Source organism: Ranitomeya variabilis, chromosome 6, assembly GCF_051348905.1.
Source record: "Ranitomeya variabilis isolate aRanVar5 chromosome 6, aRanVar5.hap1, whole genome shotgun sequence".
Taxonomy (NCBI): Eukaryota; Metazoa; Chordata; class Amphibia; order Anura; family Dendrobatidae; genus Ranitomeya; species Ranitomeya variabilis.
The window spans coordinates 18,637,720-18,663,256 of record NC_135237.1 but is presented as its reverse complement, the minus strand read 5'-3'; the positions used below and the strand labels follow the sequence as shown (position 1 = coordinate 18,663,256).

Here is a 25,537-nt window from a genome sequence, read left to right as displayed (position 1 = left end):
TCTCGATGGATTTTATTTCGGATCTGCCTGTTTCTCAGAAGATGTCTGTCATCTGGGTGGTGTGTGACCGTTTCTCTAAGATGGTCCATTTGGTTCCCTTGCCTAAGTTGCCTTCTTCTTCCGAGTTGGTTCCTCTGTTTTTTCAAAATGTTGTTCGTTTGCATGGTATTCCGGAGAATATCGTTTCTGACAGAGGGACCCAATTCGTGTCTAGATTTTGGCGGGCATTCTGTGCTAGGATGGGCATAGATTTGTCTTTTTCGTCTGCTTTCCATCCTCAGACTAATGGCCAGACCGAGCGGACTAATCAGACCTTGGAGACATATTTGAGGTGTTTTGTGTCTGCGGATCAGGATGATTGGGTTGCTTTTTTGCCATTGGCGGAGTTCGCCCTCAATAATCGGGCCAGCTCTGCCACCTTGGTGTCCCCGTTTTTCTGTATTTCGGGGTTTCATCCTCAATTTTCCTCCGGTCAGGTGGAATCTTCGGATTGTCCTGGAGTGGATGCTGTGGTGGAGAGGTTGCATCAGATTTGGGGGCAGGTAGTGGACAATTTGAAGTTGTCCCAGGAGAAGACTCAGCTTTTTGCCAACCGCCGTCGTCGTGTTGGTCCTCGGCTTTGTGTTGGGGACTTGGTGTGGTTGTCTTCTCGTTTTGTCCCTATGAGGGTTTCTTCTCCTAAGTTTAAGCCTCGGTTCATCGGCCCGTACAAGATATTGGAGATTCTTAACCCTGTGTCCTTCCGTTTGGACCTCCCTGCATCTTTTTCTATTCCTAATGTTTTTCATCGGTCATTATTGCGCAGGTATGAAGTACCGGTTGTGCCTTCCGTTGAGCCTCCTGCTCCGGTGTTGGTTGAGGGTGAGTTGGAGTACGTTGTGGAAAAGATCTTAGACTCCCGTGTTTCCAGACGGAAACTCCAGTATCTGGTCAAATGGAAGGGATACGGTCAGGAGGATAATTCTTGGGTGAATGCCTCTGATGTTCATGCCTCCGATCTTGTCTTGTCTTGTCTTGCCTTTCATAGGGCTCATCCTGATCGCCCTGGTGGTTCTGGTGAGGGTTCGGTGCCCCCTCCTTGAGGGGGGGGGGTACTGTTGTGAAATTGGATTCTGGGCTCCCCCGGTGGCCACTGGTGGAATTGAACTTGTGTGCATCATCCTCTCTGTTCACCTGTTCCCATCAGGATGTGGGAGTCTCTATATAACCTTGCTCCTCTGTCAGTTTCATGCCGGTCAACAATGTTATCAGAAGCCTTTCTGTGCATGTTCCTGCTACTAGACAACTCTCAGCTAAGTTGGACTTTCGTCCTTGTTTGTTTTTGCATTTTGTTCCAGTTCACAGCTGCTGTTTCGTTACTGTGTCTGGAAAGCTCTTGTGATCTGAAATTGCCACTCTGGTGTTATGAGTTAATACTAGAGTCTTAAAGTAATTTCTGGATGGTGTTTTGATAGGGTTTTCAGCTGACCATGAAAGTGCCCTTTCTGTCTTCCTGCTATCTAGTAAGCGGACCTCGATTTTGTTAAACCTATTTTCATACTACGTTTGTCATTTCATCTTAAATCACCGCCAATATATGTGGGGGCCTCTGTCTGCCTTTTGGGGAAATTTCTCTAGAGGTGAGCCAGGACTGTATTTTCCTCTGCTAGGATTAGTTAGTCCTCCGGCTGGCGCTGGGCGTCTAGGGATAAAACGTAGGCACGCTACCCGGCCACTGTTAATTGTGCGGCAGGTTTAGTTCATGGTCAGTTTAGATTCCATCTTCCAAGAGCTAGTTCTTTTATATGCTGGGCTATGTTCACTCGCCATTGAGAATCATGACACCCAGGCATCGGCAAAAATCCTAGGCATCGAATTTGGCCCTGGGGACTACCCCCAGCAAAATTGGGAGGGCAGACTTAAGATCGCCGCCCAGAAGGTGGACCAATGGAAGGGTTGGTCTTTGACCCTGAGGGAAAGGGTTAGCCTGGTTAAGGGTTTTTTGCTACCCTTGTTAATATACCTGGGCAGTGTCTGCATGTTGCCAGAGCCGCTCTGGACACGGGTCTACAGCCTGTTTTTCCAGATGTTATGGGGAAATAGGCTGAACCTAGTCAAGCGGGAGGTCACGTACCGCACGAGGAGACTAGGAGGGTTGGGTATGGTCAAGCTGTTTCTAATAAACACTTTTGTCAAGACTAACATCGCCAACCTCTGGTCAGAGAGGGCTCCTCCGTGGGTATTCTCCTGCAGGGGATGGCTTTGACCCTTCTTCCAGGAATGGGAGACAGGAGGGCAAGTGAAGGACCTGCGCACACCGCACGGGCATCTCCCGGCTTACGCTACCCCGGTTCTTAAGGTGATCCGCCGGTGGGGTCTGGGAATGTGGGAGATCAGGACCATGTCGAGGAAATTCCTTGACAGGAGGGTCCTGTTGACCCGTTTCCAGAAGCCTCTGGTGCTCAAAGATTGCCCAAGTCGGGATCTGGAGGGTGGGCTGAGGTTATTGAATTCTACCCGGGTCCCCTTGAAGTTTTGGGACTTGGCTTGGCGCTGCTTCCATGGGAAACTGTATGTAAGGGACAACCTGAAGTGTAGGAACTCTGATGATCGGGGTTGTCCCCGTGAGGGGTGCTGCGACACGCTGGAAAGCATGGAGCACTTCCTCCTTCAGTGTCCTTTTAATACAGGGGTCTACAACAGGGTGGGTGCTTCCATAGGCTGGCCTCGGCTGGCACACCTTTCCTATGCGGAGTGGGCGTATGGGGCATTCGGATCCCTGGGTGGCCGAGATCGGGGCACTTTATTTCTAGTCAGTTTAGTCGTCAGGTTTTACACGTGGAACGCACGGTGCTTAGTGTCAACTCAGATGAAAATCCTCCCCCGGGACGAGGTTGTTAGGAACATTCTGGGTGGCCTGGTGAAGGTGCGCTCTCTGGAGTTTGACAGGCTGGGTGCAGCGAGGGCCTCTCTTCTCTGGAGAGGGTTCTCATTTAATGTACCTAGGGCTTAGATAAGCAGGTAGGTGATAGGGACAGGTAGACAGCTTCAGTAGGGACAGGTAGATAGTTAGGGACAGGATAGGGACAGCCCAGGGACAGTTAGATAGGCACGCGGTGAGTTAGGTAGGGTCGTAGGGTCAGGCAGGGAGAGACAGGGAAAGGTAGGTAGATAAATAGGGGCAGATGTCTAGACAGGTAGGGACGGCTGGTAGGGTAAGGATTGTTAGGGTAGAAGCCTGTCATCTCTGGTTTCCCGGTGGCGGGCTGGGGCTTTTCACTATCAGATTTTTGTTTTGCAGAAGTGAATTACTGATATAGGGCTTACAGGCACCAATCCTGGCTTTGGGTAAGTGTTGGAATATAGAGTTATGTAGCATTGTATTGTACGGTGATGATCCTGTCTTGTAGGCAAGAGGTTATGAGTTCCTCGGTGAGCTTATTTTTGTATTGTGTGGGTTTGGTGGTAGGTTGTTTATAGTTGTTTGCTGTGGGGAAAAAAAATAAAAAATAAAAATAAAATGTATATATTAAAAAAAAATAATAATAAAAAAAATATAATACTAAAAAAAAATAAAAAAAAATTATAAAATAGATAAAAAGGAAAAAAATGTTTGTGTGATTTAGATAGATGTGTTTAAGCCAGGTGGCTATAATGTTTCTTTTTGGGCGATGGACCAGGGTTTTTCTTTGTCAGGTTTGGTATGAAGTGTGTATGTGCGTGTGTATTAATAAAATGTTTCTTCTCTCCTTGGGTGATGTAACCTGGGGAGGAGGAGATCTGGAGGAATCAAAAAGTGAAAAGACGAGTAAAGGACAGAAACAGCATAAGAAGGAAAGATGGAGGAAGCTTCTCTGAGAAAGAAGGCGGCAGTTTGTTTTCTTTTGCGGGGTTGTTTTGACTGGGGGCAGTTATGCTGGACTCGGACTTTGCTTTGGACTGGGGGGGTGGTAATGTTGGACTCGGACAGTTGCTTTTGCTGGGGTTTTGATTTTTGCTATTTATTGATTGTAAGTTTTGTATTTTTATAATAAAAGAGTTCACTACATACAGATTTATACAGCCACCACTAGAGGGAGCTCACTACATACAGATTTATACAGCCACCACTAGAGGGAGCTCACTACATACAGAATTATACAGCCACCACTAGGGGACGCTCACTATATACAGATTTATACCAATAGAATGTCAACTGCAGTGAGCTTCCCCTAATTGTTACTTTAGGCCATTATCATCTTATATTATCAATCTGATACATTCTTATGGAATCTAAAAATCACATAAAAAAAGACATCTGTATTATAAATTACATATTGGGTCCTGTTATAAATTTTGCATTAAAGATCCTTACTCCTAAAAATGTATTTGACTTATCATACGAGGAAAAGATCATCCATTAATTTCATATATTCTAGACACATAAATTACCTGTAGATGGCCATTGATTTTCCTAAAGGCTATACAGTGCATGGAGACCTTTGGCTCTTACTCGTTATCTGATACATTAGGCATATGACTATAAGTGCACTGTGATTTTAATTATTTCCGTGGACTTTATATGAAGTACTGCATGTGATTTAAAGTTACAGAGACCTCTGAGCAGTGTTAAAGGACTTTCCGTTGTTTCGGGCCCTTTATGGAGATTATACACTTGAAAGACTTGTTGCCAGGTTGAAGGTGGTCAGTGTTTTTTTTGCTCCCGTTTCATTCATTTTGCTCAACTGAGGTTTATATATATATTTTTTTTATCTGTCATATGGGTCCTGAGTTATGGGCCTTTTTATTGAGAATCGATGTTTATGGCATTTCCAGAAATGGGCGTGGCTAACAGGTTCCTCAGGGGCGTGTATTTAATTATGTAAGCCACGCCCTTCGAATAAACACCACAAACATTAGCTCTCTGGAATAATATGGTGGGATTTGGAGAAAAATTAAAAACACTGAATATTCAGGTTCCATTAAGTGCATCTATGCTTCCATAGTTGGTTAGATTGTAATGTTTCTATGATATTTATGACTCCATCCTCTGAATGGAGCAAACGGTGTTTTCCCTCTAGGGACCACAGATTGATCATTAATTTATTTGCTGTAATTCATCATCACTGACAGGTCTCAGGTCCAGGCTAATGTTAATCCCAGTCTCCATGTCTGAAGTCAGAGCTGAAATACAGACCCTGAGAAATCCATCACATAGGGGAGTATGTCTCGATACCGAATAAAAAGGACACTAACTGTTATCCTCTTTATCAAAAGGGTGGGGCACACAGAAAAATTAGGCAGAGCAGCCTAAAGACACCTCCCCAGAGGATCCTGCGACCACGTCTCCTGGTGAAGACCATAAAAAATAACAAGTAAAAAAGCTCATATCTCTAGCACCATTGAAAAAGCAAAAAAGTAAAAACTGTATTCACAGAGAAGCAGAGGGACAAAAAGATAAGCAAAAAATGCCTACTTTTGACTTGATGATTTTAAGCAGCTGCACTCACTATTCTGCTGGTGCAGTCACTGTGTACATACATTACATTACTGATCCTGAGTTACATCCTGTATTATACTCCAGAGCTGCACTCACTATTTTGCTGGTGCAGTCACTGTGTGCATACATTACATTACTGATCCTGAGTTACCTCCTATATTATACCCCAGAGCTGCACTCACTATTCTGCTGGTGCAGTCACTGTGTACATACATTACATTACTGATCCTGAGTTACCTCCTGTATTATACCCCAGAGCTGCACTCACTATTCTGCTGGTACAGTCACTGTGTACATACATTACATTACTGATCCTGTGTTACATCCTGTATTATACTCCAGAGCTGCACTCACTATTCTGCTGGTGCAGTCACTGTGTACATACATTACATTACTGATCCTGTGTTACATCCTGTATTATACCCCAGAGCTGCACTCACTATTCTGCTGGTGCAGTCATTGTGTACATACATTACATTACTGATCCTGAGTTACATCCTGTATTATACTCCAGAGCTGCACTCACTATTCTGCTGGTGCAGTCACTGTGTACATACATTACATTACTGATCCTGAGTTACATCCTGTATTATACCCCAGAGCTGCACTCACTATTCTGCTGGTGCAGTCACTGTGTACATACATTACATTACTGATCCTGAGTTACCTCCTGTATTATACTCCAGAGCTGCACTCACTATTCTGCTGGTGCAGTCACTGTGTACATACATTACATTACTGATCCTGAGTTACATCCTGTATTATACCCCAGAGCTGCACTCACTATTCTGCTGGTGCAGTCACTGTGTACATACATTACATTACTGATCCTGAGTTACATCCTGTATTATACCCCAGAGCTGCACTCACTATTCTGCTGGTGCAGTCACTGTGTACATACATTACATTACTGATCCTGAGTTACATCCTGTATTATTACTCCAGAGCTGCACTCACTATTCTGCTGGTGTCTGGTTTTCAAATGTTTATAAATGTCCCATCTAATATTGGTAGAGACCCCTCTACCATTAATGAGGGTCTGAAAAAAAAACATCATATCAGAACATCTAGGGAATGGCTCCTCCATTGCAGATGGCCATAGATCATGTGATGATGGGATGGCGCGCAGGCCAGATGCTTTCTCTCTGGACTGTATTGGGCGCCTATAGGACAAGGTCAAGAGGGAAATTAGAAGAACTCAAGGTCACGAGTCATTAAAGGGTTAATAATGTCAGTGTGTGTGTGTGGTGTAGGGGGGCGAAATGCATCAACCCGGAGCCATTGATAAATATCCCATGTGATACAGTGCACAATATTTATCATGAGCGACGCGGTACAGACACATTGCAGCAGACTCCCAGCACTTCTGATGCTATGACATCATCGCATCCAACGCACGGACCAAAGTTCTCTGACATCATTTACATTATAAGAGCAAGTGCCGAATTCTCATCTGCCCTAAACTCAGAGGGTTATTATAACAAAGGTATAAAATACATATAAAATAATAATAAAAAATAATAATAAATGTAAAGATAACAGTGATACAATGTCAGCGCGTTCAATGTATTAAAGAGAAAGGTGAAAAATATCATTCAATTCTCTTTGATATGAAAACATGGCCTTTTTATTTTAAAACATATTACAGTATATAAAAAATAAATAAATAAAGCAAAACACATGGAAAATATTACAGGACCCTGAGAATAAAAAAAAAAATAAACAAAATTCTAAAGAGTTGTTTTTGGATGTAAAACCCACAAGAATGGTGCATTCTAATGAAAAAGAATAAAAATAACAAAAACAAAAAAAAGAAAAAAGAAATCGAAAACAGAAACAGATGGAATCAAATACTTGGCTCCAAAACCAAGGATGATCTAATCTGTTTCCGACAAGCCTCATAGTGTTAAAGGATTTCTAGTTCATTTATATGAGGATGAACAAAAAATGAAACGTATGTTCATATTAATAAAAAAAAAGCCAACTAAAAAAAAAATTATATATATATATATATATATATATATATATATATATATATACACACACACACACACACACACACACACACATATATATATATATATATATACACACATACGAATATACATACATAAATGTGTAATGTAAATATATATACATATACACACAAACACATATTATATATAATTTTATTTTTAGATTAATTTAAATACAACATTTATTCCTTTTTTCTATTCCTCAGCTCTGTAATTGTATCCAGTGGACATATTGCTTTACTCTATACGTGATCTCCATAAACAATTCAGGTACCACAGCAAAGCAATGCACTGGAAGATTGAAAAAAAAGCCTAGTGTCCCCCACCATCCCCCCATTCAACCATCAAAAACAAGCCCCCCAGTGCCCACCTGAGCACTGACACAAGTGTACACTATCTATAGCTCTTCTTACACCTTAGTAATAGACACAGACAATCCAATCAACCAGTGATCAAAACATGTTGTTACTGTGACTACAGGCTGCAGGGAGCAGAGGGATCTGCAGCTGGAGAGATACATTGTATCACTGACAGAAGCTGCAGCCCATGCAGGACTGTGCTCTACACCAGAGTCCATACATGCAGCAGAGCTGAGCTGGTCATTACATGCAACAGAGCTGAGCTGGTCATTACATGCAGCAGAGCTGAGCTGGTCATTACATGCAGCAGAGCTGAGCTGGTCATTATATACATGCAGCAGAGCTGAGCTGGTCATTATATACATGCAGCAGAGCTGAGCTGGTCATTACATGCAGCTGAGCTGAGCTGGTCATTACATGCAGCTGAGCTGAGCTGGTCATTATATACATGCAGCAGAGCTGAGCTGGTCATTATATACATGCAGCAGAGCTGAGCTGGTCATTATATACATGCAGCAGAGCTGAGCTGGTCATTACATGCAGCAGAGCTGAGCTGGTCATTATATACATGCAGCAGAGCTGAGCTGGTCATGACATGCAGCAGAGCTGAGCTGGTCATTACATGCAGCAGAGCTGAGCTGGTCATTAAGTGTCTGCTGCAGAGATTGAGAGATAAAATGAAGATGCCTCCCTTCATCCTCCCCTGATTACAGAAGCAGCTCTGCTACAACGCACAGCTGCACATGCAGAGCACCAGGATGACACTTACCAGTTGCTGCTTGCACAGGTTCAGTCCCAGAGCTGAAGTTCAGTGCTGGTGGCAGCATTGGAGGAGCCCTGGATGGAGCCTTCCCTCTTGCAGTCCAGTGGTAGGATATGTGACTGCAGACTGCAGCTGCACAGAGGCTCCTGTCAGGGGCGCATTCCCTCACAGGCTGCAGGATGCCATGCAGAAGTTCAGGTGTCTGTGCCAGGGCCAGCAGACATATCCCCAGGGAGCAGGCTGTGATACACTATATCCCCAGTGGCTTCTCTGTGAATTGTGTCTCTCTGGGAATTGCAGGTCCCTGGTCTTTAGCACTAGACAAAGCACAGTAAACCTTGCAGGTCTTGCTGAGAGAAGACCACCCTACAGTCAGGGGGGGAAGGCGCCGTGGCCAATCGCTTGTGAGGCAGCGATTCTTATAAATATTCATCCGATGCACCAGGCCAATTAGGCTGTGAATGGGATGGGGCTTAGTTAAATCAAACTGAGTCATTCAACTCTGGAAGCTGTGAGAAGATGCTGCTGAGGAGCACTGCGGTGTGTCCGCTGCACAGCTGCCTCATCCTACTGATGTGCAGATGCTCCAGGCTCCGTCACGTGGCCTCATTGCAGGGCTCCTCACATTCATACCTCTGCTGTGACCTCAGGGGTGGAAGGGGAAAAGACGACTCCGAATAATGGATCCGGAATGAGTCTCGGAGGCTGTTAGAAGGAAGCTTCCTATTCCAGGGTTCCCTAAGACATTACTCTGCAAGGGTCGCACAACCTGTTCCCGAAGACGTTACTCTACTACAAGGGTCGCACAACCTGCTCCCTAAGACGTTACTCTACAAGGGTCGCACAACCTGTTCCCTAAGACGTTACTCTACTACAAGGGTCGCACAACCTGCTCCCTAAGACGTTACTCTACAAGGGTCGCACAACCTGTTCCCTAAGACGTTACTCTACAAGGGTCGCACAACCTGTTCCCTAAAACATTACTCTACAAGGGTCGCACAACCTGTTCCCGAAGACGTTACTCTACTACAAGGGTCGCACAACCTGTTCCCGAAGACGTTACTCTACTACAAGGGTCGCACAACCTGCTCCCTAAGACGTTACTCTACAAGGGTCGCACAACCTGTTCCCTAAAACATTACTCTACAAGGGTCGCACAACCTGTTCCCTAAGACATTACTCTGCAAGGGTCGCACAACCTGTTCCCTAAGACGTTACTCTACTACAAGGGTTGCACAACCTATTCCCAAGACATTACTCTAGAAAGGTGGCACAACCTGTTCCCTAAGATGTTACTCTACAAGGGTCACACAACCTATTCCCTAAGACATTACTCTACAAGGGTCACACAACCTGTTCCCAAAGATGTTACTCTATAAGGGTCGCACAACCTGTTCCCTAAGACGTTACTCTGCTACAAGGGTCGCACAACCTATTCCCAAGACTTTACTCTAGAAGGGTAGCACAACCTGTTCCCTAAGACATTACTCTACAAGGTCACACAACCTGCTCCCTAAGACATTACAAGGGTCCCACAACCTGCTCCCTAAGACGTTACTCTACAAGGGTCGCACAACCTGTTCCCTAAGACGTTATGCTACAAGAGTCGCACAACCTGTTCCCCAAGACGTTTCTCTACAAGGGTCGCACAACTTGTTCCCTAAGACGTTGCTCTAGAAGGGTTGCACAACCTGTTCCTGAAGATGTTATTCTACAAGGGTCTCACAACCTGTTCCCTAAGACATTACTCTACAAAGGTGGCACAACCTGTTCCTGAAGACGTTACTCTACAAGGGTCACACAACCTGTTCCCCAATACATTACAAGGGTCGCACAACCTGTTCCCTAAGACATTACTCTACAAGGGTCGCACAACCTCTTCCCTGAGACATTACTCTACAAGGGTCGCACAACCTGTTCCCTAAAACGTTACTCTACAAGGGTGGCACAAGCTGTTCCCTAAGACATTACTCTACAAAGGTGGAACAACCTGTTCCTGAAGACGTTAGTTTACAAGGGTCACACAACCTGTTCCCCAATACATTACAAGGATCGCACAACCTGTTCCCTAAGACATTACTCTACAAGGGTCGCACAACCTGTTCCCCAAGACGTTACTCTACAAGGGCCGCACAACCTGTTCCCTAAGACATTACTCTACAAGGGTCACACAACCTGTTCCCTAAGACGTTACACTACAAGGGTGGCACATCCGTTCCCTAAGACGTTACTCTACAAGGGTCACACAACCTGTTCCCCAAGACGTTACTCTACAAGGGTGCCACAACCTGTTCCCTAAGACATTACTCTACAAGGGTGGCACAACCTGTTCCCTAAGACATTACTCTACAAGGGTCGCACATCCTGTTCCCTAAGACATTACTCTACAAGGGTCGCACAACCTGTTCCCTAAGACATTACTCTACAAGGGTCGCACAACCTGTTCCCTAAGACGTTACTCTACATGGGTGGCACAACCTGTTCCCTAAGACATTACTCTACAAGGGTCGCACAACCGTTCCCTAAGACGTTACTCTACAAGGGTCACACAACCTGTTCCCTAAGACATTACTCTAGAAGGGTCGCACAACCTGTTCCCTAAGACGTTACTCTACAAGGGTGGCACAACCTGTTCCCTAAGACATTACTCTACAAGGGTCGCACATCCTGTTCCCTAAGATATTACTCTACAAGGGTCGCACAACCTGTTCCCTAAGACATTACTCTACAAGGGTCGCACAACCGTTCCCTAAGACGTTACTCTACAAGGGTGGGACATCTGTTCTGGTCCGAGGGCCGCTGCTGCTTTCTAATAAGCATTTTATCTCACCCGACATCTGGAATCATAGCTACAAATGCTGGATTTACTTACAGTCTATAATGTTGTCCATGTTGCAGCCTTAACTGTTCTACCTCACCCCTGTGTTCGATTTAGCATTGCACTACTGAGTAAGTTTGTATAATGCCCTACATACTGTTGCGTTCTGGTGTTTTAACTAATTCCAGTGCTGGATTCACAGCAACGCTGTTCATTGCTGCTGTGTAATAGTCCTTCATGCTCCTGCTTTCAAGTGTTGTATCTCAATGCAGATCTGGAACCAGAGAAAACTGCTCATTAGAGCTACATAATGTCCTCCATTCTGCAGCTTTCTAGAAATTGCTTTAGCTCACCCAAGTGTGGCATTCACATCTACACAGCTCAGTACTGCTGTATAATGTCCTCCATGCTGCTGTTGTTTTTGATCATCTGCTGCAGAAAGGCAGGAGATAAGGAATCCCTCAGGTCTATGTTCTTTGTACTGGAAACATCATAGCAGCTAGTCTCCCCTCACTAGCTCAGAGACAACTGAAAATGAGGGGAAAACTGGTGAAAATGTCACATAATGGGCAGCAATGGTGTTATTCCTCAAGCACACACACAAGAGTCATCTGAAATGATGGGAGCACTTTAAGACAAATAAGAGAAGCTAATATTTTCCTTCGCAAATTGCATCATTTACATTTTAGATACATTGGAGCAAAATAAGGGGTTTGCAAAAGTTTACATTCCCGTATTGTATCAGGATCTGCACGTTGTTTCAGGTTTGTCCTCTGATATCTTTACAAGCCGATTGCTTTTCTCCTTCATCCCTTCTCTCTAGGATCACACTACCACACTACTAGTCGCCAACTTGGGCATTTACCTATCGCCGCTCGTTCCTGTGTCACTTTGTATCTTATGTCGCTGCGTATTTTGCTGCTGGAATGGAGTATAAATATTAATCAGGCTGAGGGTCTGCCAGACGGTTTTATTTCCTCGGCTGATTTCCTCCCGATCTCATTTTTCGGTAATATTAAAATTTGCGCTTCTCTCGTTATTAACAGGATCCGACCCAAAGGTGGCATTCAATATTTAGCAGCATTTAATAATGCTGGAAACCCCATCATCCCTAGATCTTCAACCTTCAGCTCCTTGTTTTCTGTATTCAGGATCCAAGACAAACATTGCAGGCGCCACCGGTCAACATGGCACCTTACAGGGGGACGCTTCTTCAGAATAGCTGGGGAGAGTTTGCGCTGCATATTGGTATTCTGACCTAAATATAAATGTAAAAATATGACCTTTTTTGCCAAATTATTGTCTATAAACAGCGCCACACCTGTCCAAAGGTTGCGTGAGGTATTGCAGCTCCATTCATTCATTCAGTAAAGCTGAGCTGCAATACCAATCATGACCTGCGGAGAGGTGTGGCGCTGTTTCTAGCCAGTAAAACAAATACTACTCTTAGCGGTGCTAGAAGATGTAGCGTCTGGAATCCCATTAATTGCCGATTTTCCTCATCATAGTCAGGAACCTGCTGCCCCCCTGCGAGCTTGCTGCCATAATCGCTGCCCCTGACAGCCCATCACGTCCAGTGTAATAATCAAAGGACTCCAGTAATTAACTCCTCAATGTCAGCTCATCTGATACCAATGATATTATTCTCCCCCGGCAGACATAATCATGGACCTGTCTTATGGGCATGAGTTTATTATACAAGCAGGAGGGGGTCATTTACTTACAGTCATCACAATCCTTACTCAGGAAATTTCTGGATGCTTATAAGACGCTGCACAAGTTCTCCCTCCATGAGTGGTGCACGGGCTCTATCAGATGTGTCCTCCGCTGCTGCCGTTCCACCTTCTCATATTTAGCATGCTGTCTCATATACACAGTAAGGCCGGTGTCACACTAGCGAGTTTTACGGACGTAAGAGCGCAGAAAATACGTCCGTAAAACTCGCCAAACAAACGGCCCAATTATTCCCAATGGGTCAGGTCCTATCAGCCGTATATAACGCATCCGTAATATACGCCTTTCTACGGCCGTACAAAATCGCAGCATGCTGCGTTTGTCAGCGTATTGCGCAAATAATACGACAATGAAAGTCTATGGGGGCGAGAAAAATACGGATTCCACACGGACCAGCAGAGTGACTTGCGAGAAATACGCAGCGGTGTTAGTGAAAAGTCGGTAATTCAATTGCCGGCTTTTCATTTCTCCTTCACAAACCCGACAGGATATGAGACATGATTACATACAGTAAACCATCTCATATCCCCCTTTTTTTTGCATATTCCACACTACTAATGTTAGTAGTGTGTATGTGCAAAATTTGGGCGCTGTAGCTGCTAAAATAAAGGGTTAAATGGCGGAAACAATTGGCGTAGGCTCCCACGCAATTTTCTCCGCCAGAGTGGTAAAGCCAGTGACTGAGGGCAGATATTAATAGCCTAGAGAGGGTCCATGGTTATTGGCCCCCCTGGCTACAAACATCTGCCCCCAGCCACCCCAGAAAAGGCACATCTGGAAGATGCGCCTATTCTGGCACTTGGCCACTCTCTTCCCATTCCCGTGTAGCAGTGGGATATGGGGTAATGAAGGGTTAATGCCACCTTGCTATTGTAAGGTGACATTAAGCCAGATTAATAATGGAGAGGCGTCAATTATGTCACCTATCCATTATTAATCCAATTGTCTGAAAGGGTTAAAAAACACACACACGTTATTAAAAAGTATTTTAATGAAATAAACAAACAGGTTGTTTTAGTATTTTATTGCTCTCTCAATCCACCTGAAGACCCTCGCTCTGAAAAATAATAAACCCACAATATACATACCTTCGGATGAACTGTCAGGTCCCACGAAGTAAATCCATCTGAAGGGGTTAAATCATTTTACAGCCAGGAGCTGCGATAAAGCACTCGCTCGTGGTTGTAAAAACCCCGGGTGCTGAAAGGAAAGCTGGATGATCGGTACTTACATTGAGTTGCGGTGATGCGCCCTCTGGTGGATGTTCTCATGAACTGCAGCCTTGGAAAAGTTCCCACGCTCGAGTTCATATGAGTTCATCCACCAGAGGGCGCCTCACCGCGACTCAATGTAAGTACAGATCACCCAGCTTTCCTTTCATTACCCGGGGAATTACAGGCACGAGCGAGTGCTTTAGCGCAGCTCCTGCCTGTAAAATGATTTAACCCCTTCAGATGGATTTACTTCGTGGGACCTGACAGTTCATCCGAAGGTATGTATATTGTGGGTTTATTATTTTGCCAAGCGAGGGTGTTCCGGATGGATTGAGAGAGCAATAAAATACTAAAACAACCTGTGTGTTTATTTCATTAAAATACTTTGTAATAATGTGTGTGTTTTTTAACCCTTTCATACAATTGGATTAATAATGGATAGGTGACATAATTGACGCCTCTCCATTATTAATCTGGCTTAATGTCACCTTACAATAGCAAGGTGACATTAACCCTTCATTACCCCATATCCCACCGCTACACGGTAGTGGGAAGAGAGTGGCCAAGTGCCAGAATAGGCGCATCTTCCAGATGTGCCTTTTCTGGGGTGGCTGGGGGCAGATGTTTGTAGCCAGGGGGGGCCAATAACCATGGACCCTCTCCTGGCTATTAATATCTGCCCTCAGTCACTGGCTTTACCACTCTGGCGGAGAAAATTGCGCGGGAGCCCACACCAATTTTTTCCGCGATTTAACCCTTTATTTTAGCAGCTACAGTGCCCACATTTTGCACATACACACTACTAACATTAGTAGTGTGGAATATGCAAAAAAAAAAGGGGATATGAGATGGTGTACTGTATGAAATCATGTCTCATATCGGGTTTGGGAAGGAGAAATGAGAAGCCGGCAATTGAATTACCGGCTTTTCACAGATATCGCGCTGAATTAAATATAAATACAGAATATATATATATGTGTCTCAATGACATATATATACATATATATATATATATATATATATATATACTGTATATGTTTTACCGAACATTTGAGCACATAAATCCATTAGATGTCGGTTTTGCAAGCCTGCGAGAAAATATCGCAGTACGGATGCCATACGGATTACATACGGAGGATGCCATGCGCAAAATACGCTGACACACCCTGCCTACGGATGACATACGGACCACTATTTTGGGAACATTTCTCCGTATTACGGCCGTAAAAAACGGACCGTATTGTCTTACGCTGAGTGTGACGCTGGCCTAAGAGTAACTGCAGCTGCATCCCCCTCCTCCCCCGCCACCATTATTTCCATTGACAGAATTCTGCTGCCAATAAAAAGAGAGACTACTGGCGCCGAATGGTGAAATCATCAAGTTTTTGTGTTCTTAATCTAATTTTTATTAAAGGATTGGATGCTACTCAAAACCACAATTTCCTTTCTCAGGGCTAAAACCAGTTATAGCACGAAAGTTGTGGAAACTACACAAGATTCATCTATAGAGTAACTAAAGACAGAAGTAGGAAATACTAAATAATGCAGAAAGCACAGACTATAAAACACCAACCTATACCTACAGAATTAATCCAGAGCTGCACTCACTATTCTGCTGGTGCAGTCACTGTGTACATACATTACATTACTGATCCTGAGTTACATCCTATGTTATACTCCAGAGCTGCACTCACTATTCTGCTGGTGGAGTCACACTGTACATACATTACATTACTGATCCTGAGTTACATCCTGTATTATACTCCAGAGCTGCACTCACTATTCTGCTGGTGCAGTCACTGAGTACATACATTACATTACTGATCCTGAGTTACATCCTGTATTATACCCCAGAGCTGCATTCACTATTCTGCTGGTGCAGTCACTGTGTACATACATTACATTACTGATCCTGAGTTACATCCTGTATTATACCCCAGAGCTGCACTCACTATTCTGCTGGTGCAGTCACTGTGTACATACATTACATTACTGATCCTGAGTTACATCCTGTATTATACTCCAGAGCTGCACTCACTATTCTGCTGGTGCAGTCACTGTGTACATACATTACATTACTGATCCTGAGATACATCTTGTATTATACTCCAGAGCTGCACTCACTATTCAGCTGGTGCAGTCACTGTGTACATACATTATATGACTGATCCTGTCCTGATCCTGTATGTACACAGTGACTGCACCAGCAGAATAGTGAGTGCAGCTCTGGAGTATAATACAGGATGTAACTCAGGATCAGTCATGTAATATATGTACACAGTGACTCCACCAGCAGAATAGTGAGTGCAGCTCTGGGGTATAATACAGGAGGTAACTCAGGATCAGTAATGTAATGTATGTACACAGTGACTGCACCAGCAGAATAGTGAGTGCAGCTCTGGGGTATAATACAGGATGTAACTCAGGATCAGTCATGTAATGTCTGTACACAGTGACTGCACCAGCAGAATAGTGAGTGCAGCTATGGAGTATAATACAGGATGTGTCTCCGGATCAGTAATGTAATGTATGTACACAGTGACTGCACCAGCAGAAAAGTGAGTGCAGCTCTGGAGTATAATACAGGATGTAACTCGGGATCAGTAATGTATGTACACAGTGACTTCATCAGCAGAATAGTGAGTGCAGCTCTGGGGTATAATACAGGAGGTAACTCAGGATCAGTCATGTAATGTATGTACCCTGTAATTTAGCTGTTTGTGTAGATTATATCTGTGATGTGCATTTCCCCCTGCGGTCTGCATGTTCTCTATGCCTGAACATATGACTATTGTTCTGTATATTAATAATGGATTCCGCACATGGTCCCAGTAGAGTCTATTGCTCCTCCGGGGCTGAACTGTCACTCATTAATTGTTATTCTTTTACATTTCAGCATGTTATATGTTGCATTATTTATTATACGGTGAGGCTGACGACTACATCAAAGCTACTTCAGAAAAAGGCGGGTGAGGAGAAGACGGAAGACAGAACCTGACACTTCAGTAATATGGATTAATCCTGAATGTGATCCAACCCAATGAGCGGGAGATGATGAAATGTTCTAGATGAAACAAAGGACATAGAAGAGATCATGAAATTGGTGATTGTACTATGGTATCATATACAGAACTATTATAACGGTGTCAGCTGTAGTGGGCATGTAATAGTATTAATATAGCAGAAAAAAGGCAGTGATGTTTACCTGCCCAGATCTCCAAACAAATGCAGTATCAGGATGCAGCGGACCCATGTGTAGGAGGGTGGTGTTCTTATGGAGAGTAAGGAACATGCTGTCACTTTAAGAAACTGCACCCCCTTGTCTGGCAGGATGGAATGTTCTGTTTCTCACCTGCAATAGACTGTGTGAATGAACTGGACTGGGCAGATGGCAGGGGTGGAGCCTGAACAGTGTGTGTGAGCTGAGGCTGCTGCAGAGAGAACTTTGTGCTGATAGCTGCAAGAGAGGAGAGCTGTGTCCTGATATAGCTGCAAGAGAGGACCCACAGCCTGTAACGGAGTGGACTTGTGAGATTTGACAGCCTTTTCCGGGTGCAGCAAGAGTGGCTGTCCTGTGTTAGTTCAAGGAGCAACGAAGATACCGAGAAAGGGATTTGCAGTTCCAGGAGCACCTCCAGGACCCAGAAGCAAGGAGAAGACAACGTTTCACGAAGCTGACAGAAAGCCGTGTGCACCACTGTACTAGACTGTGGGGGCCCCCCCCGGGACTGCATCTGAGTCCCCAACATCACTGTGAGTTTGTTACTGTTTTGTGCACATGTCAGGGCCTAGTGTAGGCTTCAATAGTTAGAAAACGGCAGCCGTGAGGCCTGCTTAGTAAAGGCCAGGGAGATTATACGTAGAGTAGCATCATTCTTTGTTTATTGTTTGCATTTACTTGTGTGACATATATTGAGTCTGTAACAGTTGGCGCACCGTGCTATTTTACGGACAAGCTAAAGAATATAACCCTTGTAAATTATCTTTTGCCATTGCATACCCCTGTTTGCATTTTCCTCATCCACTTCATTACTTGCCTTTCAATAAATCTACCCTTTGTTGTTTGCACCTCATCTTGGGTACAGTAGTCTTCCTGCACCGTGGTGGCTCCGCGGCCATCGCTTCAAGTGGCGCTGCGAGCAGGGTACTGTCACCAAGATGGAATCAGCAGACAGCAACGGTGGGAATGCTAATGTTAATGGAGATGCTGTGGGCATTGGTGGAACCCCTGCAAGGACACTCCCTATGGGCACCATATTTAGTGTGCTACCAAAGTTTGACAGCAATAATATGCCACTTTCCGAATGGGTGTCCCGGCTGCAAAGCACCCTGAAGATTTATAACATCAGCCCACACCTTGAAGCGGACATTGCTTTAACTGCCCTAGAGGGAGAAGACCATAGAAACATCTGCCTACAACCAGAAATCACCCGGAGTACCCTGAAGGAGCTAGTGAAGTTCCTTGAAGAGATCTACGGCGAGACTGTTAGCGCCAGACACCTTTGCCCAAATTTTTCTCTAGGCTGCAGCGGGAAGAAGGAATTTCTCAGTATGCAACAGCACTGCAAGAAGTGTTAGCGGAGGTGCAGAGAAAGGAGGCGGATGGATTTGGCGGCATGGGCTCTAAAGACCGGATACTCCGGGAGCAATTAATTCGGGACTGCACAGCACATCCTTGAGGTGAGCAGTCAGAACGGGTCCGGGCAGATCCGGCTCTTACTTTTTGTCAAATCCTGGCGGAAACAGTGGTCCGAAGTTAAGAAGGGAGCTACACGTCTGGGGTGATGCGTGTCCAGGGGCCAATACCAGAGGGGACCCAAACCCATCAGGAGGTGCTGGTCCAGGTGGTGCAAGATTTTCAGCAGTCCCTTGTCAATGTGCAAGAGAAACTGACCCAGATGGAGCGAAGAGTGGGGGAACTACAACAGTCTGACCCACCGTACTCATGCAACTATTCTTCGGCCCGACCGATACGTTATCAGTGGGAGCAAGCCCCCTCCCGTCAGGCATCGGAGGCACGAGGACAGGCTCGAGGTGCCCCCTGGTGAGGAGGAGGCATCCAATGCTGGGAATGTGGAGGACGGGGGCACCTTGCCAGAGATTGTCGGAACTATACTCAATGCCAGCGGAAGCCGCCGTTAAACTATCAACCCCCGCAGTAGTGCGGCACTCTGTGGGGGAGGTGGAGAGGCCACTCCATATCATAACGAACACTTGATTGCTGGGAGTCCCATCCTACGTGCTGAATTCGAGGGAGTTCTAGTGGATTGCCTGATAGATACCAGGTCACAAGTGACGACGATGCCAGAAACGTATTTCAGGCAGCATTTCCAGGCCCTGGCCAAGCCAGAAAAAGAGACATAGATCCGGTTGTTTGCTGCCAACCAACAACCGATCCCCGTCACAGGGGTCGTGTGGATAAATATTCGAATCTGTGGGCAAGAAGTGGGGAGAAAAGGGATCCTGCTAGTCCCTGAGCCTATCAAAGAAGATGTGCCTGTAGTACTGGGAATGAATATCTTACGTGAAGTCAATCAGATTATGTTTACCAAACGGGGACCTGGATATTGGAAGAAGGCTACTACACATAAGCCTACTCAAGAAGCTCTTCAACGACTGATCCGCATCTGTGGGATGCAGAAGAGTGTGCCATCTTATCAGACGGTAGGGGTCATCCGGGCTCCTGGTAAAGAACCTGTAATCCTACCTCCTGAGCGAGAAACTATAGTATACCTTCCAGTGGGGACTCATCGCAACCTTGAATGGTTGGAAGTGATTGTTCAGCCTGTGGTAGACGGAGGAGTGGACCAAGAAGTCATGATAGCTCGTACGATAGCTGTGGTCCAGCGAGGACATGTCCCCATAAGAGCTTTGAATGTGGGCCCCGGGGAGGTCATCTTGCCACGAGGGACAGATCTGGCCCTGGTGTACCTATATAAAGGTGAAGTGGTGAGTCAGAAGATGTCTTTATATCTGAAAGAAGGTGGGGGTGGACCCTAGCAGTTGCTGTGGTGGCTGAAGAGACGCCATCCCTGGAGTGGAGTGGACGAGTCATCGTTGATCAAATGGAAGTAGATGTGAAGGCTCTGGGCCCTGAGCGTGTAAAAGCAATTGAAACTATGCTGTGGGAAAATCAGGCCGCATTCGGCCGTCATGCCGAGGATTTCGGCTGTACTGAAGCCATCACGCATGAGATACTGACTGGGGAAGCTTGTCCAATTCGAGATTGATACCGGCAGATCCCGCCCAAGATGTATCAGGAGGTGAAAACATTACTGAGACAGATGCTGGATTCAGGAGTGGTGCAGAGTAGTCAGAACCCTTGGGCAGCCCCGGTGGTGCTCGTCAAGAAAAAGGATGGGGCCATCCGATTCTGTGTAGATTACAGGAAACTCAATGCCTGCACTGTTTGAGACTCGTATCCTTTGCCCCGCATCAAGGAATCCTTGACCGCGTTGGGGAAAGCTAAGTACTTTTCCAACCTGGACCTAGCAAGCGGATACTGGCAAGTAGCCATTGCAGAGAAAGACAAAGAGAAAACCGCCTTCATCCTCCCTATGGGGCTGTTCGAGTTTAACCAGATGCCCTTCGGGCTCTCCAATGCTCCAGGCACATTTCAACGGCTGATGGAAAAGTGTTTGGGACACTTAAAGGGAACCTGTCACCCCCAAAATGGAAGTTGAGCTAAGCCCACCAGCATCAGGGGCTTATCTACAGCATTCTGTAATGCTGTAGATAAGCCCCCGATGTATCCTGAAAGATGAGAAAAAGAGGTTAGATTATACTCACCCAGGGGCGTTCCCGCTGCGGTCCGGTCTGATGGGCGTCGCGGTCCGGGGCCTCCCATATTCTTACAATGACGTCCTCTTCTTGTCTTCACACTGCGGCTCCGGCGCAGGCGTACTTTGTCTGCCCTGTTGAGGGCAGAGCAAAGTACTGCAGTGCACAGGTGCCGAGCCTCTCTGACCTTTCCTGGCAGGACGTGATCGTAAGAAGATGGGAGGCCACAGACCAGACCACGACGCCCACCGCAGCGAGACCGCCCCTGTGTGAGTATAATCTAACCTCTTTTTCTCTTCTTTCAGGTTACATCGGGGCTTATCTACAGCATTCCAGAATGCTGTAGATAAGCCCCTGATGCCGGTGGGCTTAGCTTAACTTCCATTTTGGGGGTGACAGGTTCCCTTTAAATTTTGAGGCTACCCTGATCTATCTGGATGACATCATTGTGTTTTCGGCCTCATTCAAAGAACACCTTGCCCGGCTTGGACAGGTACTTGGAAGACTGCGGGCTCATAACCTGAAGTGAAGCCAAAGAAGTGCCACCTCTTCAAGAGAGAGATCTAGTACCTGGGCCACATAGTGTCACAAGATGGAGTTCTACCCTCGCCAGAAAAAGTGGCTGCTATCCAGAAGTGGCCAGTCCCTCGAACAGTGAGAGAACTCCAGGCCTTTCTGGGGCTTGCCGGGTACTACCGCCGGTTTGTTAAAGACTTCTGTAGCGCCCCCACTGCCGCAGGGCCGAGGGGTACCCGGTACCGGGCCTCTGAGTCTCTGCTCTGGGGTGGTCACGGTGGCTAGACCCGGTCCGTGACCCTGCTGAGGGGCGCACAATGATAGATGCGATGGTAATGTTGCGGTGCAGTGTAGGTCGTAGTAAATAACGAGGACACCAGGTTACAGTCTCTTTACCTCTTTACTGAAGGTTTTAGAGTCCTCAGTCCAGAGTGCTGTCAACAGGGCTGTCAGAGACCGGCCGGTCCCAAGGCACATCAGGAGTTCCCTTTTCAGGTGGGAATCAGTATCTACCTTCTAGCGCTGATTGTTGTAGTTCTTCCCTGCTGAGCTCCCGGGATAGCCCTCACAACTGATTCTGCCTGTCTCTGATGTTCGTTCTCTCCGTCCCCCAGGTGATATGGTAGGACGCACCCATATGACGGGGTAGGCCTGGAGTTCTTCCGGGACCCTAGAGTCGCCCCTCTCCCACAGCTGCCTCCGTTGTCTGCTTAGGTGATTTGTGTGAGACAACCAACCTATAATTGGCTGCCCTGCCATGGTTTGCAGTAGTACTTAGAGTCTCTTACTTGCTCGGCATTCCGGCCACCGACTGTTTGCGCCTCAGAAGGATGTTGCCTCGGTCTAACAGCACGACTCCTTCTGGTCCTGATTCCTCTTTACTGTATTCCCGTTGTTCACTGGTTAGTTCTGTTCTTAGGAGTCTGCCAGGATCCCATCCCTGACAGGTCCTCCCACTAGCTCTTCCCAGTTACTTCTCACCCTGTCTTCCTGTCCAACCCCCAGTTTTACCAGAGTGTGAGGAGTGGCCTACTAGATAGAACCACCCCCCCTGGTGGCCGGAGTGTGAAGTGTAGTGTGAGTGTTACCTGATCAGAGAAACTCCTTTAGTGCAATCAGATGTACCATAGCTCCCCTTAGTGGCGGAGCCACAGTACTGCAACGACCAGGACTCTGGGGCGCTGCACTCCCCCCCGGTTAAATCCAGTACTCCCGGACTGGGAAAACAAGAACAATAATACATGTTAACAGAAAACACACAAAATTTTGAAATAGCATAAACAAGTAAACATAACAGTGCTTCCCTTTATGGGAGGTGAGGACTCTTGAACGTTGCGAAAGTTAGGTCATGCACAGTTTATGACTCTCAGTTCAGTGGTTGAAACAGTGGGGACCCCGGGTAAACAAAGGGGTCCCACCTTTGGAAAGTTTTTGAGCAATTCACCGTCCATTACTCTATTGTCCATTTTACAACCTGTAACAAAAGATATGTACACAAACATTTTCAACTAGATAGCAGCCCTTATCAATACCTCCAAGTTTTGTAGTGGAGGGGAGTTTGATTTTGAGTGCTGCGTGTGGACCTTCGCAGCGCAGGGGTGGCTATTGGCCTAACAGGGCCCACTATGCTTGCTACCACTGGTGTAGTGCACTGTCTTCTAGCTACACTTCTAGTGAGTCTGGGTAGCACTGGCAGGCTGGAGTTCTCAGAGCTGCTGCTATCAACAGTGGGTACAGCAGATTCACCGCTAGCAGAGGGAGGATTTGCCGGTTCAACAGTTGGCATGGCATCTTCAGGTAAGGCTTGTTGAGGTTGCGGGGCCGGATTATCTGGTACCACCATTGTTTCTGGTGGGTCCGGCTGTTGAAACACTAGAACAGGTACCACGATGGCCTGATTTATCTGAGTCCAGGACTGGGGAAAGTCACCAAGGACGGTATGGATCATCTTCTCCTTTTCCACTGGCGGGGAGATTCCTGGGGCCGTGTCCCTCTCTCTCAACTTATCGGGGCAGACCTTAAGGTGATCCCTGGATACCGCTGTCGAGGTCTCCCCTCTGTCCTTGCTGATGAGACAGACCTTCGTGTTGTCGAAATCGGATGGCAGGATGGTATACTTTTCCGCTTCCCATTGGTCATCGAGCTTGTGTAGTCTCCTCTTTCGTTTAAGTACTTGCTCACCAGGTGACAGGGGAATCGCAGGAGCATGCTGGTTGTAGTCCCTTTCTTGTTTTTGCCTAGCCTGAGCGAGACTTCTTTCCACGCACTCCTGTACTTTGCGGTACCTTCGCTGCCTTTCTGCATCCCAATCTGCATCCGGTGAGGTATCTTCGGGGACTAGGACCCCCATGTCCAGATCAACGGGTAACTGGCTAGGCCTTCCCCTCATTAGGTACGCTGGAGTACAGTTGGTGGAATTTACTGGGATGTGATTGTAGATATCCACCAAATCAGGCAACTTCGTCGGCCACAGGTTCCGTTCCTCTACGGGCAAGGTCTTCAATAAGTCGATCACCACCTGGTTCATCTTTTCGCACATCCCATTGGTTTGAGGATGGTACGGCGTGGTTCGGATCTTCTTACACCCGTACAGTTGGCAGAACTCTTGGAACACTTCGGCTTCGAATGCTGGTCCCTGATCGGTCAGTACCTTCTCCGGGTAGCCATGGGGCCTACAAAAGTACTGCTGGAAGGCTTTGGCGGCAGTCCTGGCTGTTAGATCCTTGACAGGTACAACCACCAAAAATCTGGAGTAGTGATCTACGATGGTAAGAGCGTAGATATAGCCTGACCGGCTAGGTGTCAACTTCACATGATCCAGTTCGAGCGGCCGTTTGGTGATGATAGGCTGCAGGGGAGCCCGTTGGCTGCCACGGTCCTTCCTGCGTAGGCTACATGGACCACACTCCCGGCACCACTTCTCAATGGCTCTCTTCATGCCAATCCAATAGAACCTCCCTCGGAGTAGCCTCTCTAGCTTCCTCCATCTGAAGTGTCCGGCTCCATCGTGGTAGGCTCCCAGAACCATGGGCGCATTTCGCCTTGGCACCACTATCTGCCACACCAATTCATGAGTACGTGGGTCGATGCTCCTCCTGCACAGCTTGCCATCATGGATAAACAGTTTGCTTCTCCCCTTCCACAGCTGTTGGGTTTCCTGTGGATCATCTGGGCCGGGATGCAACCCTGCCTGCGTCAAGAGCTCTTTCACCCGACGGACCGTGGGGTCACCATCCTGGGTCTCCGCCCACCCGCGATGGGGCAGGGGATTCAGCGTGGCATCCGGTTGGTTCCTGTGCCTGTTCTTCACATGATGAGTTCTGAGTGGCTTTGGGGCGATGGATTGCAGGCAGCTCCACCTCTTCAAGTGCCTCCGGGTCTTCTCCTGTTTCTGGCAAATTGGGCATTCGGGACAAGGCATCGGCATTGGCATTCTTGTGTCCTGCCCGGTACTTGATGGTGAAATCGTAGTTGGACAGCCGGGCCATCCACCGCTGTTCCAAGGCCCCTAGTTTGGCAGTATCCAGATGCGTTAGCGGATTGTTATCCGTGAAGACGGTGAATTTCGCGGAGGCCAGGTAGTGTTTGAACCTCTCTGTCACTGCCCAGACGATGGCAAGGAATTCCAGCTTAAAGGAACTGTAGTTGTCAGGGTTCCTTTCCGTGGGACGGAGTTTCCTGCTGGCGTAAGCGATCACCCTTTCTTTGCCTTTCTGGACCTGGGACAGCACGGCTCCTAATCCCACATTGCTGGCATCTGTGTACAGCACGAACGGTTGGTCGTATTCGGGGTAAGCCAGTACCTCTTCTCCCGTCAGTGCCGACTTCAAACAAGTGAAGGATCCCTCCAGCTCCTCGTTCCAATCAAAGGGGGTGTTCT

At 46.6% G+C, this 25,537-nt stretch overlaps 1 protein-coding gene across 2 annotated transcripts in view; it reads right to left on the bottom strand.

Moving 5' to 3' along the window:
• Positions 1-8,963, bottom strand: part of ADCYAP1R1 (ADCYAP receptor type I) — a 218,643-nt gene extending 209,680 nt beyond the window's left edge. Inside the window, exon 1 of one of the 2 annotated variants that reach the window (XM_077267987.1) lies at positions 8,602-8,963. The gene's annotated coding sequence lies outside the window, so the exon portion shown is untranslated. The remainder of the gene's footprint in view (positions 1-8,601) is intronic. The other variant, XM_077267986.1, reaches the window with a different exon arrangement.
• Positions 8,964-25,537: the final 16,574 nt, after the last annotated feature.